The sequence below is a fragment of the Phyllobates terribilis genome, unplaced genomic scaffold, assembly GCF_046119375.1.
Source record: "Phyllobates terribilis strain yellow unplaced genomic scaffold, ASM4611937v1 Scaffold_4__5_contigs__length_816908805, whole genome shotgun sequence".
Taxonomy (NCBI): Eukaryota; Metazoa; Chordata; class Amphibia; order Anura; family Dendrobatidae; genus Phyllobates; species Phyllobates terribilis.
The window spans coordinates 694,793,109-694,813,249 of record NW_027362764.1 but is presented as its reverse complement, the minus strand read 5'-3'; the positions used below and the strand labels follow the sequence as shown (position 1 = coordinate 694,813,249).

Sequence of the window (20,141 nt, the reverse complement as noted above, 5' to 3'; positions counted from 1 at the left end):
AATCTTGACCCCTGAGACCTATTGCTGCCTGACACCATATTAACATTTCACTCCTAGGGGGCATTGCAATGGGGAATGGATCACTCACTCTGACACTGCCGACTTCTCCACCAGACAGCTATACCCGTTGTCTTTACATCAGGGCTTTGATCTCCTTCTGCAGAACTCGCTGCTAACTAGAACTGGCAGTCTCCGCGACCTGTTGCAACATAACGATAATTTCCCCAAGACAATTCTCTATCACATTGGTGCCTAAGGTTATCATAGGGTGGCTTTCACGGCGATCAGTATCTACAATAATCAACCCTTGTGATGGCAATTCTTCTGGGCCAACCTTTATGGTCACCTCTTTATACCCCACCTGAGGGCTGACCATTGCTGGCAAAGATGTTAAAGTGTTCATCTACACTGCGGGTAATGTCTGAATCAGCCCAGTATCGTTTAAAAAGGATATATGGCATCATTGTCACCTGGGAACCAGTGTCCAGTAACGCGTTCATCGGGATGCCATCAAGCACGACAGGTAGGACCGGTTGTCCTCCCACGTACTTGTGTGGCGCCCCTGAGGGTTCAGTCGCCACAGAGGTTCTGCACCTCACCCAGAGGTGTGGCATATCCTTCTCTCAGGTAAGGATGGACTACTGCCCGGGACCCCAACACCTGCACTCAACACTATACTACTCCAGGCCGGCTGGAAGGGCATTATGCACTTCTTCTGCTGCCCTGTCCCTGGCTGGAGTGGGGGGAACCAAAGAGAGGGGGAACCAGTAGTGGGTGTGGGTGGAGGACGTAGAACAGGGGAGCACTTAGAGAATAGATATAAAAAGGGAAGCCATCTTAGTTAGTGAGTTCAGTGCAGTCAGTGAGTAGTAAGGAGAGGAGGGGAGCAGAGTCTCTTCAGGAGCTCTGCTCCAGAGTGGGGCCTAGTGAGAGAGGCCCAGGAGAGGAATGGGAACAAGGGAGGAATGCTCCGGAAACAGAAGGGATCCCAGGGGGTACGGTGAGTGCAGGACGGCACCCGTACGCCCGAATCTGCCAGGCGTCAGAGGGATCAGGCCACAGGAAGGGAACCGGTCCCTGGACCAGCCGCGTTACTCCAGGTCTCGGCTGGAAAACAGGAGGCTTCTGCACTTCCATGGTGCAGTTGCCACAACCTCACCCTAGCCGCCGTGAAGGGCACCAAGTAGGTCCGGGAACTCCAGGTTACTCAGAGGGATCTCAGAGTAGCCAATCGGGACTGTGTGTGGGGGAGCGCAGGGCAGGAGGGAGAAGACCCAGCGCGGGAAGTCGGCCAAGGAAGGAACATAAAGAAAGGGGGTCCTGTTAAGTGCTTCTAATATACCTGAAGGAGTGCTGAACCCCTGCCTGGCAAACGCAGTGCGACGCGGGAGTCTGACACCTGGACAGTGTACCCGAGGAACCTAAAAAGAACTCTGAGTAAACTCGGATGACTGCACTGCACCGTCTCTGTCAGTTATTTCCACCACGCTACCGTGCCTGCACTACAACGCCCAGCATCACCATCTGCAACTACACTGCCCAGGGGGCCAGCTCCGCCTGTGGGGAGCAGAAACATCCCAGCTCCAATCCCATCACCCCTGGAGGTCTGCAGCAGCGCCGCTACTCATTACCGGGAACCACAGGTGGCGTCACGAGACAAAAACTGTTAACAAACCCCCTTTTAAAGAGTGACCCCAGAGTACGGGCCCGGGAGCCGACTGCCGTGACATCCCACAGAAGGTCAAGGCCCGGGTATCTAGTTTCCCCCATATCCCCCTGAGCGAGTCACTTGTCTCGCCAGCTTTGTTGGCCTGGTCGTCTTACTCTTGGGGGTTGACCCTCTGGCCCAGGGGTTGCTCGTTTAAATCGCAGAATCTTGCGAGGTGCTCCGCCTTTTGACAGCAGCGTCAGATGGGTTGTCCGTTCTGGTCATAATGATCGTTGTCTCTCCCTCTGATCGGTGGAATTCTTCTCTGCCGTCGCCACGGGACGTCATCTGGACTGGAAGCCAGCTGGATTCTTTCCTTTGGAGACACTTGCATGGCCTGCACGGTTTTAGTTAGTGTAGCCACCCTTTTGGTCAGCTCCTGGACCTGAAGGCATAGGTCTGCAGAGGGGTCATTATCTAGGGTCTGCGCATCAGCCTCCACAGGTGCCGGGGAGAAGGACGCCGCCTCCTGGTGGTATGTGATAGCTGGGTGCCGGAGGGATGCAGTGCCACTTGGGGTTGATTCTCGCAGCACCCGGATGGCCCGGTCTTTAAATTGCGCAAAGTTCTGATCAGGGTTTTGAAGAGCCATAATGCGCAGCTGTGTCCGGTGAGCATTAGACAGGAGCCCCTCGATAAACTGTTCGGTCGGTTAGCAATCTGTCCTCATCTCGTACACTGTCCGGGTCTACCGGTTTAATGGCCCGCAGCGCCTCCTGCAGGTTTAGAGCATAGTCCCGTACACTGTCCTGCACCCTTTGTTTGCACCCGTAGAACTTCATTTTAATCTCCGCTGCTGTGCGGGTGTCAAAGGTATCCTTCAACCTGGCCAGAATTTGCTTAACAGTGCTTTTGTCCCTGCCCGGCCAGGACTTCACCTCCCTCTGGGCTGCACCGATTAGCTGGCCTATAAGGATGCTGACTTTTTGCTCCTCATAGAGGGGGTACACTTGGAACAAACTGCACAGTCTCTCCTCAAATTCGCTCAGGGTGTGCGACTCCCCTGAGTACTGGGGCAACTACGCCGCCCCTTGGGATATACGGCATGGATAAAGGCATTACAGTGGCGGCGGCTGCGCCCGCAGCTGGATCCTCTTCCAGGTTGGGCATCTTCCTCCCCCCCAGTGAACCTCAGCCAGGTCCTGGGTTTCTGCTGGCATACCAGTCGGCTGCTCTGCAAGCGAGAGGGATCGCTTACCAGGCGGTTCCGGATCGGGGCCTCCTGCTTCCCCTCCACTGACGTCATATGACGTGATTATACAGCTCAGCAAAGTCTATGACACACATTACCCAGTTATACCGGGCTTCGAATCCTGTTCGTGATGTCAAGTTGACGCGCCCCCTGGGCCATGGGGTACTCGGTAACTGGGCTGGACCTTTGGCCCGGTCCATGGCCCAGGGCGGTCAAATAAAGGAAAAGTAAAAGTCAATTTGGGGAAAAAAAGATTTGGGGATAATGTTCGTGATGCCACCCGTGGTATGCGGCTATATGGGGCCACCGCCACCGCTACGGTGCAGATCCACTGGGGCCGATGGTGACGCAGCAGAGTTGGTTCAGCTCTCCACGGGCAGAGTTAAGCTCCAGGGTAGTGTAGATGATTTGATGAGGTAGATGTTGTCGGCAGGGACAGTGTCGTGCAGGGCTGAGGGCGCAGATAATGACCAGACAACACATTAATGGCGGTTTCCTCTACCTTTATTTGAGGTTTGACGGAGCAGACCGGGACACTGGTAATAGCTGGTGATGGAGATCCGGGCAGCCTAGAAGCAATTTAGGGATCCACCTCACCAGGTGGAGTTGTAGGCCTTCCCTCTGCGCTATCCATCTTTGGCCCTGCTGTTCCGGTCCTCGTTCCTGAGCAAACGTCTATTTCTTGCCCGTATGGCAGGCAGCTCGAGCCCTTTTCAGGTGACGCTCCTTCGTGGCAGCGCTGGGCCCTAGGATGCTGCTGTGTCGCCAGGCGTTTGGTGGGGCCATGAAACCCGCAGTCTCCTGCCCTCCGGATTTAGCTGTTGGGACTTTAGTACCCGAACAACCATGGACTCCGGTGTCCTGTTTCTTGAGCTTCTCTCTGGGGCGAGCTTGATCACAGCTCCCTTCCCCAGGTTCTCCCTCGTCGCTCTCCTGTCTCCAACTAACTTTTTCTAACCCTGCTTCCAGGCTCCAATTTAAATGGGAGGAGCTCCCCCCTTCTGGTCTGGAGCTAGGAAATGTGTTGGATGCTGGTGTTACCTGATAAGAGGACCCCTCCTTGCTTCTAGGCATGGCATCACCCCCTGTGAGGGAGGCAATGCCAATGTGGCATCCGGACTCCTGGGGTGCCACACTATCACCACTGAATATATGCAGAGGGGAAAGTTATTTTTAATGCATGGGCGTGACGATCGTGGTCGCAGAGGTCACCACCGCGACTGAGCCCGGCAGGGTTGGGGGCCCGCCCTACATAGAAGCAGCCGGCTACTCTCAGTGAGAGATAGAGGAGCTGCACTATTCCTGTACTTTCTTTGGAAACGACCGGGCAGCGCTGGGCTCAGCCCCCTCCAGCCTCTGCCTGTTACTCCGGTCTCTGCACGCAGCATGTGACTGTGCCTGCTGTTGCTGATGATAAAACAGATGAGCAGCACTGGTAGTCATAAAGTATTTGAGGCAGAAGTGTGCCTCGTCCCAGCACTGCTGCACGAGGGGCCCCTGAAGAACTGATGGAAGTCTATAATCCATCACAGAGCCAGCAGCAGCATCAGCACTAACAGAAGCAGGACCCACTCTGCTCCACGCTGATTATACAGAAACATGCCCTTCCTCACATAGTGCTGATGCTGCCACTTGTCTTATCTATGTGAAGATGCTGCAGGGATGGAGGAAGTCACTGACACTGAGCCTCACAATGTGTGATTCCCTCTGCTTGGGCTGCTCCTGACACCTACTTGTGTTAGGCTATGTGTCCACGATCCGTAGTGGCAGCAAACTGCTGCATTGTACAGTAAGAGCACAGTGGATAGGACTTAGAGAAATCCCATGCCCACAATTGTGCTTCTATTTGCCACCATGCAAACTCACCGGCGGCACGGCTCTAAGAGCCGCAGCATGTCAATTTCTGTTGCGGATACACTAGATAGGGTGCGGTAACTCCGCATGTCTCAGTGAACACATGCAGAATTAACTGCTTGATTGGAATGCAATGCTTTGGAGGCAGCGAATAGACGCTGCCTTTACAGAGGATAGTGCCTCTGGTTATAGGTAAGTGGTAGGAGACTGCCACTGAGGTAGTAGCGGGCTTCGGTCCACTGACCGTAGCTGCGGCGTGTAAGTGAAGAGATGAGTCCTCAGGCTTTATGGAGTATCAGTTTGTCGAGGTAAGGTCACTTACCTAGCGGTGATGAGGAGCGGGCTTGTCCTTTAGATGTTAGAGTCCATGGTAGAAACACAGAGAGTCTGTGTGGCAAGGTGTGGGGTACCGTACCTTGTGTAGCCTTGGCAGTCAGGGTGCAGGGAGGAGACAGAAAGTACCAGCCGGTGACTGCTGTTCCCCGCAGTCTACTGCACGTGGATAGGCTGCCCGAATGCACGTTCGCGCCCGTTGCGGTGTGACAGGACCTGCGTGACATAGGATCACGTGGGGGGCACGTGACTGGTACCAGTACGGTAGCTTGCTAGGACCAAATCCGATGCGTTTCGGAAACAGCAGTTTCCTTCATCAGGGATGGTCCTATGGCAATCTGGGGTTCCAATTATACAGCACGTTATATGGATCATGTGATCACGCATTAAAGGTGGCAGATCAATATATGGGTCATATGGTCATTCATTAAAGGCTAACAGCTCAATTTTGCTGTTAAGTCCTTTAGGTTTTAAGGTGTCCATTTTAAAGATCCAGTTACTTTCGGCACGAGACATCTGTTTCACAAAATCACCAAGGAGCCAATATCTATGTATAACCTGTATGCCTGTAATTTGTATATCTCTGGTAGAGCCTTTATGTATCTATAAGAAGTGCTTCGAGAGAGGAAGACCGGTGAATTTGTTATTAATATTATGGAGGTGATCACATATTCTTTTACTCATTTGTCGTTTCGTACGTTTCCTGTAAATTTTATGACAGGGGCATTTCAAGACATAGATGACCCCTGTTGTGGAGCAGGTGATAAAGTCCTGGATGGGGTACTCATTCTCCCCTTTTTTAATATAAGTTTGTTTAAGGGGGTGTAAAGTTCTGCAGACTTTACATTTTTTACAAGGAAAAAAGCCTGTAGCTATTTGTGTGAATAGGGGGTGGTTAGTCTGTCGTGGGTGGTTTTGTACTGTAGGGGCTATGATGTGCCAATGTTTCTTTACTATTTTCTTGAAGAGTTTGTTATTAGAGCTAAATGGCGTAATGATGGGTACGTCGATATTAGTGTCCTTTGGCTCAGGATTGGCAATAGGGTGATTAGTTAAAAGGTTTTGTCGTGGTATCAAGGCCATGCTAGTTTTGGTATTATTGAGGAATTGTGAATCATAACCTTTATCTGAAAATTTTTTAGTTAGTATATCGGCTTCCCTCTCAAAGTCATGTGTATTAGAGCAATTGCGGTGCAGTCTTAAGAACTGACTGTGGGGTATGTTTAAGAGACAGCTGGGTAGATGACAGCTATCCATTGAAATGTAGTTGTTAGTGTCGGTGGGTTTTGTGTAGGTACGTGTGCAAATCTGTCTGTTGGTAATGTATGTATTGAGGTCCAAGAAATTAATGGATTGGGTACTTGTGGTAGAGGTGAAGCCGAGAAAGAAATCATTCTGGTTTATATCCGTTAGGAAGGTACTGAGGGAATGTTGGTCATTGGACCAAATGAATAAGATATCATCAATGAACCTGTGCCATAGGACCAGGTTTGCGCGTAGGGAGCCTTTGGAGTAGATTGTGGTTTCTTCCCACCTTCCGACATAAAGATTTGCATAACTAGGCGTGAACATGGTCCCCATCGCAGTGCCCCACTGCTGGGTGTAGCAGTGCTCCATGCATTTGAAATAGTTGTGATGAGGGATGTTAACATACTCAAATTCATTAGTGCTCAGGAATCCTGCTTTATGTCCATTTTTAGTTAGCTTTTTCAATTTTTCAACATATTCTGATGTGGGTGTCTTTTTGAAGACTAATTTATAGGTTCGTTTATCACTGAGTAATCTGAGTACGGTATTGTTCATAGTCAAGGATGACTATTCCGCCTCCTTTTTCTGCTGCGCGTATGGTAATATTTTTATTAGTTTGTAGTTGCTTGATAGCGGTTCTTTCAGATGAGGTGACGTTGTATTTGAATTTGGAGCACTTCTTATCACTAATCTGGCGGATGTCGTCGATTACATTTTTCTAGAAACTGTTAAATGCGTCTGAGTATTCATGAATTGGGTGAAAGTTAGATTTATTTCTGAGAGTTGTGTGAGAGTACTCAGAGGGGGAGGGGTCAATAGTGGGTTGTGTGAGGGTGGAGTGATCTTTTTTCATAAAGTATTTTTTGAGAGCTAGTTGCCTCATACATTTTTTAATTCCTATAAATGCATGAAATTTATCTAGCTTGGTTGAAGGTGCATATTTTAGGCCTTTATTTAAAAGACCTGTTTCATTCGGTTTCAATGTACATATATTCGCTCAGGTTAAAGATGGATCGGCTGTTTGTTACTTCTTTGGATTTGTTCTTTTTCTTTTGGGTGAGTTTCCCCCATCTAAAGCCCCTCTTATGTTTTTTCTTTTTATCACCTGAAAAAAAATTAAATTACTGAGTCGTTTGCGTATCTGTGGGCGTAATGAACTGAAGTTGTTTGGCGGAGTGTCAGTATCTAGTTGATGGAGTGGTGGTTCTTCATTCCAATTTTCAGAGGTTTCGGTAATGGTATTCAATGGGTCAAAACGATTTTGGGTGGGAATAGGAGTATGGTTTGTGGCTTCTGCGTTCAAGGAAGTAGAAGCATGGGGGTGAGTGTCTCTAGATTATGAGACCTATGTGGGGATGGTGCTTGTTCGATTTCTGAGGTGGGGTAAACTGAGAATCTATCTTCAGAGGGTGTGGAAGCTGGGGGACTGCCATCCACCTCATCAATAATACGGAAGGTGGTCGTTTGTTGGATTGTATGATGTGGGCCAAGTTGTAGGATGGCATCTCGACCGAATTTCCCACTTTTCTTTTGAATGATTTCCTGTTCTTTTTGGTTGATCCTGTTTCTGATGCTTTTGGAAAGGCTAACTAAGGTGTTTGGGTTCCCTATACCACCGGATAACGGCTTAGAGACTACTAGGCCGGCTGGAATGCTATCATAGGCCAGGTAGCGTTCCAGTGTGGCCACCGCCCACAAATCCCTCATCTCCTTGAGAATTAATTGCTCTAGGATTTTGAGTGATTCTTTAATGGGATCAATATTTTCATTATTATTTTGGGGAGGTTTTTGATGGTGAGCTAGGTTAAAAAATGCAGTGGGCATAACCATCTGTAAGGTATGCCCACTGCTCATTCCCACTTGTCAGTTTATTGCAGCATCCTTTATTTTGCTATTCTCCATTCTAAACCTGATTAACAAGTTGCATTTGGACTGAACTGGTGACTCATTGTCCACCCTACTCCGCCACTACTTCCCAACCTTCCAGTTAAAAGTCCGTTGAACCACCCTTTGAACCACCATATTCTTAAAAGCATTATAGGTAGTGTTCTCACTCACCCTTTATATTTTCTCCAGACACTTCCGTATCTATATCATCAACCATCCTTCAATCAACTGAATGCATTCTCCACATTCAACAGGTAACTTCTACTCATCCTGACCCACCTCCATTGATTCTCTACCCCATCACACAACCACTTACCTTTTTCTCTCTCTCCTTCTAGGGGGGGACCATACCCAGGCTCCAAGCTGACCACCCAGCCAAACCCATTGATCAAACTACCTACGGAGGGACCACCCATAAACCTCATCCTCCAGAGAGATCTCTTTTTAATACAAGCACTAGCACCTTATGTTGAATTTATTTTTATTTGTTCCTTCAATTTTATTAATAAATATTACATTTTTTATTATTATTATATCCTCCTCTTGGTCTGTTGTATCATCGCAAATCTTGCTTCATTCTTATTACCCTTTTTCCTGACAACCCTTTGTTAAGTGTATGATTCGCAGCAGATCTAATTGACCGACCTACAAGCGCCTCTAGAATAATTGTTTTTAACCAGACTTCCAGCTTTTGCCCATACTATGGTGTCATTAGAGACGAGAGGAGGAGAAAGCTACAGCGTGAGAGAACCAGAAAAACGCATATATGGTGATGCTTTTTAATGTATTTTTTAAAATCTCGCCCCGGTGCTGAACTCACAGCTACACCACTCTGTACTGCTGTATAATGTCCTCAATGCTGCTGCTGCGTTTAAACATGTACTATTCAGTGACAGGAGAACAGGAATCCTTTACGTCTGTGTGTGCTGTGTATAGGAGACATCATAGCAACTAGTATCCACCCACTAGCTCAGAGACAACTAAAAATTATAGATAGAATCTGCAGAAGATAAAAAATGGTGGAAATGTAGGATATAAGTCATTTAGTTAGCAGTAAGACTTGCAGTTCACAGTGCAGCACTTGAACCTTCATTTACATACAGGAGGGATCACTTACTATTACTAGGCTTACAGTCCATCGGTATAAATCATGGTGGCAGTTCTCAGGTCTGATTCCCACCACAAGCATTCACTGCGCACACTCTACATGGGCACAAAAATACCGCCTATTTACCATATCATGGCCCCCTCCTACCAGAGTCCTGGGGCAACTCTAGGCTCTCTAATATAGCGGTCTGCCAGCTCTTTGCACGCAAAGGTAAGCAGGTGCAGGTACAAATATGGGGCACATAGGGCATGTAGTATAGACTCAGTACAATTTAAAGGAAAAACAAAAAAAGCTATATTTCTGGGTAATATGAAGGATCCCCCTGAACACTCATGTGTCTTAAGCTATGAAAATCTTTCTTAGGTTTGTGCAAATGTGTTTTTTTTATTTGCTTTGTTTTACTGTCTTCTGTAATAACTAATGAAAGAACAAGAACTTTTAGAGCCATTATTCTAAGACACGTTCTCATTTCAGATCAATGGTAAATTATTCAGGGGTAGAGAACACACTGCATTTATAGTACGCCCTTTCTTTGCTCCATTTAATTACTGTAATATATACGGAAGACATAATTCCAATTTAATTAACTTCATCACGAAAGAAAATTTCATGCATAAAGGTGTACGTCTCCCTGTGAATATGATTAACCTCTGAACCATGATTTTCCATATTTTCTGTTAATGTTACTGCTATAACATGAAAAACAGAGAAAGAATGTGAGCAAAGCGCTGAGCGACTCTGAAACCCCATTAGAGACAATTGTCGTTTTCCTATCAAAACAATCCGGCTGATTGTAATTATTTCCAGTGTCACATGCAATTATCAAGTCATTTAGTTTCATATAAAATATAAGATATTGTAAACCTCTGTTATATCAAGTTATATCAATAAACTATTAAAACACTATTCTATTGGCACAAATAGTCTTCTTCCATTGACTCGGAAACATCAGCCAATTTTACTAATTTTATTCAGATTTACTTCCCAGACCTCCCCATCCCCCATTATGGTTAGTTTTGCCAGAAAGGACTGAAGGGCTTGTACGTTTTCCCCTAAATCCTTTTATATGACCCAGGAGCCAATTTTTCACTACCACGTTCTTTCAGTCGACCCAGGGTGCCTGTGCCAAATCACATATTGATGGACTTTCCAAAGATTGGCCTTCATCAAATATTTTGCATACAATATGTGCCGCTATTAGTGTATATGTGCTACAATTAATGTACAATCTGTCGCATTAAGCAATTATTCAGATATTACTCCTAGTAGTTGAGCATAATCAATGCTTGACTACCCTTGGTTATGATGTAGAAGTGAAAGGTTAATTCACTTAAAAGTTAAAACTTCACTTTTATTTCTTCAATAAAAATTAGAGATTGCTTTCATGCAACAAATGTTTAACGATAAATCAGTCCTTTGACTGAGTTTGATTTTTAATGAAGAATTAACCTTTCATCTCTACAGCGTAGAGCATGGGATGTCTCCATGCACCACTATTATCTATCCTTAAGCCAACTCCAACTGGTGAGCTGAAATATCTATATTTATCTATGTCTGTGCTTGTCTGTGAGATGTTCGGGTGAAAAAAAAAACATTTTTCCATGAAATTTTCCTGAATTTTTCACGCTATACCACACCCTATTTTTCAGGCCACTCCATTCCACATTTTTATTATAGGCCTCTGAATGTGCATTCCATCATTGGGAAATTCCTCCCTTTTTTATGAACAGGAAACATTCTGGAAACGTGTCTTTTCTGGAGGTTTAAGGAGGCTTGATGAGCTGTAATTGTAAAGGGAAGGTGCATTAAATAAATGTCTGCCTTTGCAAATAGTGTTGCACAGCTTCTGGATACCCACAGTTGCAGTAGGAAACTTCACAGAGACGATTACATGGGATAACAAGCTTTTACTTCTCAGAACATGAGGTAAAGGAAAAAAACACACAGTCACTCAGTACTGCACCAGGAAGTAAGAACAAAACAGAAAATACAAGAGAGACTTTTTTCTTTTACAATGCAGTAAACAAGGAAACTTAACACAACATCACCATCTACTGTCAGATCAGCATAAAGTCCTCCTTCACACAAACAAAGAAGTCCACAACTGTTGCATGTACCAACACCCTTTCTAAACAGTAAAGACTTATACAGTCAAACCTAATTTCTTCGTTAGTCTCTGATGTTTTTCAGAATTCAATGCCTTTGTGAAATGTTTGCTGTCAAATCTTCAGTTGGACAATATTCTAATTTCAGGATTCCTTGTTCCTGATGGTCCCTCAAGAAATGATACTTAACATCAATGTGCTTGGTTCTTGGGTTAACTCTTTCCATCTGAGCAAGAACAAGACATCCCTGATTGTCCTCATTTATTTTTGTTGGTTCCAACTGTGCTTGTCCTAGGTCTGTTAGCAATTGTCTTAACCATAGAACTTCTTGACTCGCATGTGCTGCTGCAACATATTCTGCTTCTGTTGACAGAGTTACTGTTGATTGTTTTTTACTAGTCCAACTAATTGGTCCACCAGAGAGAAAGAAAAGATAGCCACTGGTAGATTTTCTGTCAGTTGGATCTCCAGCCCAATCTGCATCAACGTATCCAGTTAAAATGCATTTATCACTTGTAGGCAGTTTCAGTTTAACATTGCTGGTTTCTTTCAAATAACGTATTACTCTCTTCACAGCATTCCAATCCGCTTTATTTGGCTTGGACACGTTTCTACTCAGAATTCCTACTGCTGCTGCAATGTCTGGCCTTGTAACAGTCGCTAGATACAGTAATTTTCCTATCGCCATTTTGTACTCTTCATTATTTGGTAACACATTTTTTTCACTACTCATCTCTTTAAGATAATTAGTTTATATTGGAGACTTTGCTGGTTTTGCATCCTTCAATCCAAATGTTTCGGTTATGTCTTGAATCATGTGATTTTGATTAATTAGGAAACTTCCATCTTCTTCTCTTTCTATCTGTATTCCTAAGTACTGTTTCACATTTCCCAAGTCTTTGATCTCGAAATGTTGATTCAAGATTTTTAGTATGTCCTCTTTATCCCTTTCTTTTTCAAAACAAACTAAAATGTCATCAACATATATGAGTACATAGATACATCTGTCCATTAGTCTTTTTGTGTACAGGCAAGGATCAGCTTTGCTTCTTTAAAATTTTTCATTTGTGAGCACCTCCGTGATTTTATCATTCCACGCTTTAGCAGCTTGTTTTAAACCGCATATACTTTTCTGTAATTTGCAAACCATGTTTGGGTTACTTTCATCTTTGAATCCTGGAGGTTGTTGTAGCGTCGGCGTCCCTGCCTCCTGCTAGGCAGGGACGCTGTTCCCCTCACCTCTCCGCTCCGTGCCCGGCATCTTCCTCCCGCTCTGCTGGCAGCGCGCGCTGCTTCCCGGCCACGGTGCTTAGGGCGCGCGCGCGCTCCCCCTCTCTTAAAGGGGCCGCGCGCGCCGTCCTAAGGAGTCCCCGGCCAATGGCCGGAGGACTTCACCATATATAAGGCACCTCCTCCAAAATGGAGGTGCCCGAGCAATGTTGTTGCAAAGCCTTCACTCTGTTTCAGCCCTCAGGTCCCGTTACCAGTTACCTGCCAGTCACCTGCCAGATTCCTGCTTGTTACCTGCCAGTCACCTGCCAGAATCCTGCCTGTTACCTGCCAGTCACCTGCCAGATTCCTGCTTGATACCTGCCTGATATCCGCTTACCTGCTTGCAAGCCTGCGGTCCGACGGTGTGCCCTCCGACACCTGTCAGTCTGTCTATGGACCAGCCTGCCCGCTCACCTGGGAGCGCTCACCTGCTACCTGCCTGCTAGCCTACCTGGAGGCTCTGCCGTCACTTGCCGTGACCACCTGCCTGTCCAGAGACTCTTGCCCGCTCACCTGGGAGCGCTCACCTGCTACCTGAATGCTAGCCTACCTGGAGGCTCTGCCGTCACTTGCCGTGACCACCTGCCTGTCCAGAGACTCTTGCCCGCTCACCTGGGAGCGCTCACCTGCTACCTGCCTGCTAGCCTACCTGGAGGCTCTGCCGTCACTTGCCGTGACCACCTGCCTGTCCAGAGAGTCTTGCCCGCTCACCTGGGAGCGTCCACCTGCTACCTGTCTGCTAGTCTACCTGGAGGTTCCGCCGTCACTTGCCGTGACCACCTGCCTGTCCAGAGACTCTCGCCCGCTCACCTGGGAGCGCTCACCAGCCACCTGCCTGCTGTCCTTCTACCCAGAGACTGTCCCTGTCACTTGCCGTGACTACCTGCCCTTCTACCCAGAGACTGTCCCTGTCACTTGCCGTGACTACCTGCCCTTCTACCCAGAGACTGTCCCTGTCACTTGCCATGACTACCTGCCCGTCTTCCTTGGGAGCCACCCGCTTCCTTACAAGGACCGCCCCCTTGTATAGTTGCTCAGAGGTTCCACCTCCCAGACTCGTTACAGTTGTTCCATGTAAATATCTTTTGTTAAACTTTCATTCAAAAATGCTGTCTTTACATCCAGATGTTTCAGTTCTGTTTGTTTCATTGCTGCAACTGCAAACAAAGTTCTTATTGTAGTATGTTTGACAACTGGAGCAAATGTTTCATCATAGTCTTCTCCATATTTTTGAGAATAACCTTTAGCTATGAGTCTTGCTCGGTATCGCTCAGCTGTGCCATCTGTTCGGTACTTTACTTTAAAAACCCATTTACATCCTATAGCTTTTCTTCCTTCTGGTAATTCTGTTAGTGTCCATGTTTTTGAGTCATGCATGGATTTTATATCTATTTCTGTTGCCTCTATCCATTTATTGGCTTCTTCTTCAGGAAGTCGAGATATGTCTTCCCAAGAGGTAGGCTCATAAATTTTACTTGTACTTGCCTTGTATGAAAGGCGTATTGGTGGTTTTCCTTTGTTTTCTCTTATTGAACGTCTTGGTTCTGTGTCTGTTTGTAGTTGTATCTCTTCACTTTCAGTATTCTGTTTTTTATTCATTTCAACTTCTTTTTCATCAGATATTCCTTCAGCTATATCATTGCTGTTTTTCTCATTTTTTGTTTCCAGTGAAATCATAGTGTCTTCATTTAGATCCTCAATGAATGTCACACTGTTACTCATCATAACTCTGTCTGTTTTGGGATCTAGGATTCTATATCCTTTGCAATTTTCACTATATCCAACAAATATTCCTTCAATGGACCTATTTTGAAGTTTGGAACATTTTTCTGTTGGAATGAATACAAAAACTTTACAACCAAAAACTCTTAAATGATTTATACTTGGTTCCATACCTTGCCACAGTTCATATGTTTTTTTTTTCAGTTTTCTAGAAAAAAGGCGGTTCTGTAGATATGTAGCTGTCATTGCTGCTTCACCCCAATATTTCTCTGATAGTTTGGAATTTGTCAGCATACACCTTATCATTTCAGTCAGAGTTCTGTTTTTCCTTTCTGCTACTCCATTTTGTTCAGGTGTGTATGGAACAGTCTTTTGATGCTCTATACCATTTTTTCTTAAGTAGTTTTCTATTTGGTGTCCTGTGAATTCACCTCCATTATCACTTCTAATGACAATTGGCTTCTTCTGAAACTTGTTATTCAACTTTGTCACGTAGTCTACTAGTTTATTGAAAACTTCGCTTTTGTTCTTGATCAAGTATGTGACTGTATATCTTGAGTAGTCATCTATAAAAGTCACCATATACAGTACAGACCAAAAGTTTGGACACACCTTCTCATTTAAAGATTTTTCTGTATTTTCATGACTATGAAAATTGTACATTCACACTGAAGGCATCAAAACTATGAATTAACACATGTGGAATTATATACTTAACAAAAAAGTGTGAAACAACAGAAAATATGTCTTATATTCTAGGTTCTTCAAAGTAGCCACCTTTTGCTTTGATGACTGCTTTGCACACTCTTGGCATTCTCTTGACGAGCTTCAAGAGGTAGTATGCACCAAATCAAGTGGTCTTGTGCTTTTCGTTTCACTTTCTTTAGGAATAGATATCCTTGTGGTTTTTTATTTTATACAACATTCACATCTTACGGTAATTGAGCAATCAGATATAAATAAATCCTTTGTCAATCCTTTCCTTTGTAGCTCCATTATACTTTCAGGATGTCTGTGTCCTAGACGTCTATGCCATATGTGAATACAATTCTTGTGATCATGTGTACACAACTTCATCTGTTCCTTTAATGTGTCTAGATGATATAATTGTTCATCTGCCTTGACATTGGTTATTACCTTGTTTCTTGCTAGGATTGTACACTCATCATCTTTGAATTTTACAGTAAGTCCTGTAGCTGTTAGACGTTTTACAGATGACAATCCTCCTTCTAATCCTGGAACATATAACACATCCTGTACAAGTATTTTTGAATCATGCTCAAACTTGTTAGAACAGTTTAGCATTCCTTGTCCAACACCTTCTGCAGTTATTTTGCTTCCATCTGCAAGATAAATGGCTTCCTTCTTATTTAAATTAAGTTCAGAAAATAAATTTTTATTACTTGTCATGTAACTTGTTGTTCCTGAGTCAATAAACCAACCCAACGATGATTTCTTATCAGTCACTTTAAATGTGCCATTCCAATTATTTTCACATGAATCAGAAATTGTGTTTTTCACCTTCTGTGTATTCTCTTTATGATGAAATTTCTGTTCTTCTCCTTTCCATATAGTACAGTCTTTCTTTAAATGTCCTTTTTTCTTACATCTGAAACATTCTCTTGTCTCTTTAATATAGTGTCTTTTTGATTCTGTAGCTTTAAGAGCATTTCCATTATCTTTTTCAGTAGAAGAATCATTTGTTTGTTCTTTCCTTTTTTGATATTCATCTATGAGTCTGGTCTGCACAAACTCTAATGTAATATCTGTTTCCGGTCTTGTCTCTAGTGCATTTATCAAAGCAGTATATGAATCCGGTAAACTGCACAATAATATTGCTGCTACATGGCTTTACTTAATATCTTCACCAATTGATCTCAGCTGTGATATCACTTCCATAATAGAGAATATATGCTTCTGCATGTCATTGTCTGCGCTTAGTCTCACACTGTAAAGCTTTCTTAGCAGAAATAACTTGTGATTTAAGCTGGGTCTTTCATGTAGCTTTCTTAGTGCTTCCTACATTCCCTTTGCTGTATCCTCATTCCTTATGTGGATTAATTGAGCATCATCCACTAATAGGTTGATGGTAGCTCTTGCTTGTCTATTTTTCTTATCCCATGTCTGATTATCCTCATCAGGTCTATCTGTAGTGATTACTTCCCATAAATCATCTTTAGACAATAACATTTCTACTTTGAACTTACATAACTGATAATTCTCATTATTCAGCTTATCTACTGTGAGTTTTAGCTCTGTGCTACTTGTCATCTTTAACTTGTCTTACTTGTTTGGAGAGAATTGTACTGAAGAATTAGTCTGCATTCACCAGGGTCTTGCTGAGAGTTTCAGTGTCCTGGGTGTCTGGGGTCCTCGGTGCCTGGGCCCATAACCTGTTGCACAGCTTCGGGATACCCACAGTTGCAGTAGAAAACTTCACAGAGCAGATTACATGGGATAACAAGCTTTTACTTCTCAGAACATGAGGTAAAGGAAAGAAATGCGCAGTCACTCAGTACTGCACCAGGAAGTAAGAACAAAACAGAAAATACAAGAGAGACTTTTTTCTTTTACAATGCAGTAAACAAGGAAACTTTACACAACATCGCCATCTACTGTCAGATCAGCATAAAGTCCTCCTTCACACAAACAAAGAAGTCCACAACTGTTGCATATACCAAAAAATAGCCTCTTCAGAGAGAAAGAAGTCAGGAACTCTAGTACCACCTAATGGAGGTTGAAATCTAAAACATCAATTTCCACCCTGTAAAAGGCCTCGCTACATGGCTTAGGATAAGAAGTCAAACCCAAAAGTGCACTAGGATGCGGTCTTTTGTAGCCATCTCCAACAGGAGAAAGGCCTTAAATAACAATTGCTCATCCTTCCGAGCCAAAAGGCCAAAGCTAGGGTCAGGGACAAATAGCCTCCATTAGCCAAAGCCCATCTGCATGGGCTGCCACCCAACTGAGAACTAGGAGTCATTAATGGTCAGCTCCCCTCCTGATAGAGGAGAGCCAGGGATTAGAGGGGAGTGGAACCTGGTGGCCATACACTCTGCCCCTAGATTGATCAGGAGGGAACCTGTAAGGGAACCACACTCTGAAGAGTCCTACTGAAAGACACACAGTGATAGGATGACACACAATGAAAACAATCAAAAATAAATAGTGAAGGGTTTTCCAGTGTAATAATGGCCGGACCTTCAACCAGGAATTTAAAAATTCCGCATCCTGACCAAAAGGTCCGGAAAAGGGTGTGGGCTTAAATAAGTGTGAAAATTTGAAGTGCTTGTGCAATGTGCCCAAATTCGAGTGGGTTTTCCAGTCCCAGTGAATTAAGGCACCCCAGGGTCACCACTCCTGGGGCTCTTCACACCTCAGGCTTACAAATGTATCCAGTCTAATGGCATTGATCCTGGAGGGCCATGGTTTCCACCAGATGATTATATAAGCCACCCGGCGTGCTAAGCAGTGCACCATACCCAGTGTACATAATGTATTTATCTACTGGGGCATCCCCCGGACAAAAGCCGACTTTTTGAAAGATACTACACTTGATCTTAGCCAAAAGGCCGAGAAACGATTCAGTAACTCCATTCGCCTACCTCAGTGAAAATCAAGCGAACTGGTTGAATGGGTAAGAGACCTCTGACATAAGGTCTAATGGGTAAAGGTTCTCATTGTGGAGAGCGCCAAGTTGGCGTAGGGAGACTTATATGTTATGAAGTACTCCCCTGGGAATTTAAATATGCAAATAGCCTATTCAGAGCAGAAGAGGACTGGAACTCTATTTTTGCAATGACAAACTTTGCACTTAGATCCCATGTAATACATGAAAACTATGATCTCACCAATGCAGGAGCCCTCTATGATATCCATATGTCCTAATAGGATGGAGGTTGCCATTGTCAGACAGTCCCTTTCATTCCTGCAAATTAATCACTGGTTACCAGCATTTCTTTTTTACTTTATGTTTTTTTTAAAGTGGATTGCACTCTCTATCGACAATGACACTAACAAAGCAATGCAGGTTCAGATTTCAGCGCTTAGCTCATCTCTAAGGATTATATACATTTAGTTGTTGGATACTTTCCGGTGTAATATAACGTTTTTCATTGTCAGATTCCTTACATATTGAAACCTTATCACCCATCGTGCAAGTTCCCATCACATTTTGAGGACGGGAAGAGCTCACACCCTTTGGCTGAAGCTTTAATCTGCAGTATCACTTGACTCTTTAGGAATATAATATACAGGAAAGCTGGTGCACCTGGTGGCTGGATTTAGTTTCCTTCCCTTTTAACCTCTGCATGTGTCACAAGCTTTTCAGTTGTGTTTAGTTACTTGAAAGCATTTGCTGTCATATCGTTTTACTGATGTGATAAAATTCTCCCAGCCTTAGCAGATACCCATACCTTGCCAACTGAGGAGCTGGGATGTGGTGACACTGAGAGACAGGCTTAGATGTCAGTCAATGTCTGACATGTTGCCAAACTCAATGTAAGTGTTGAGATTAAGTTTTATCCTGAGCGTAATGCCGTCCGACAAGATGTGTCAAGAAACATTGCCTTTATTTGCCAGCCATGTACAATGTGCTGAAATGTCGACAAACATTGCGGCTGGAAATTGTTTGCAGAACAAAAAGGCTTCAGTTATGAAGGCGGTCAAGGGAATTGGCAGCATGACTGGATACAAGATAAACCCGAAACCTGGCCATCTCCACTTTGTGAAAATTTATCAGGGCATGCTCCTCTGGAAAATTATTCTAAATCTTGATGGGTCCAATGACTGAACTAGTGAGATCATGTTTGCAGGCACTGTAGGCTTCTGCAATGAGAAATGTGTGAAGAAGCTCTAAAGCTAATGGAGCTGTGCCGTACTTTACCTAGTAGAGTATAGTCTTGCAGAAGTCTGGTAATCTTTGGCTTCTAAGGTTTCCTCTAAAGATGGTGCAAACAAGACCTGACTTTGAAAACTTTCCATCTGTCCCCATAACTTGTCAAAAGATAGAGGGAAGAATTTATTAAAAGATCCACGCCACCAAAAAGTCACAAAATGATGCCACATGTCAGGTTTGAGCAAATATTTGCTACTTTTCTCCCCCAGGTTAAAAATGGTTTCCACTGGGATGAGAAATTTACTATGATATATCAGAATTTGGTGCAAATTGTAGAGCAAATCTAACCTGCTTATGACAGGTGTAGATTTCAGTTTCTGGTTTAAGTACAGCCAAAGATGCTCCAGATTAATTAAGGAACAGGGGACCTTTTAATAAATTTGGACAATTTTAATCCAATGAGTTTAGGATTAAGGCTGACATACGAAACTCCAGTTTTAGTATAACTGCCCCAGAGAGCGTTAATGTATTTTATCAAGTAATCTCGGGTGTGCCAACAACCTAGTCTTCAAAGGGGCCGTCCTTGTGGCCAATCCTTGGAATTGAAATAAGTGGATTATAGGGTTTTGCACTGCTGGGACCATCAGTGTCCTGATGAAGTCTGATCAGAAATTTTCTAGCAAGTGTTTAGTTTTTATGTAAGACCACATAAAAATACATTATATTGTGACTTATATAATAAATGATGGTTGGATGGCTTTTATGCTTTTTTGACCAAAAACAGTGTTTACGAAGAACCCTATTTTATATAAATGCACTTTTGCTTTTTTTCTTATTTTGTTACAGCAGGGTTTATGATCATAATATTTTTTGTA

The 20,141-nt window shown here is 44.1% G+C and overlaps 1 non-coding gene across 1 annotated transcript; it reads right to left on the bottom strand.

The window, feature by feature from the left end:
- Window positions 1-17,831: 17,831 nt before the first annotated feature.
- On the bottom strand, window positions 17,832-18,013 carry LOC141266287 (U2 spliceosomal RNA). The gene has a single exon (XR_012320332.1). It is a non-coding gene; the product is annotated as a U2 spliceosomal RNA (small nuclear RNA).
- Between the last annotated feature and the right edge of the window lie 2,128 nt (window positions 18,014-20,141).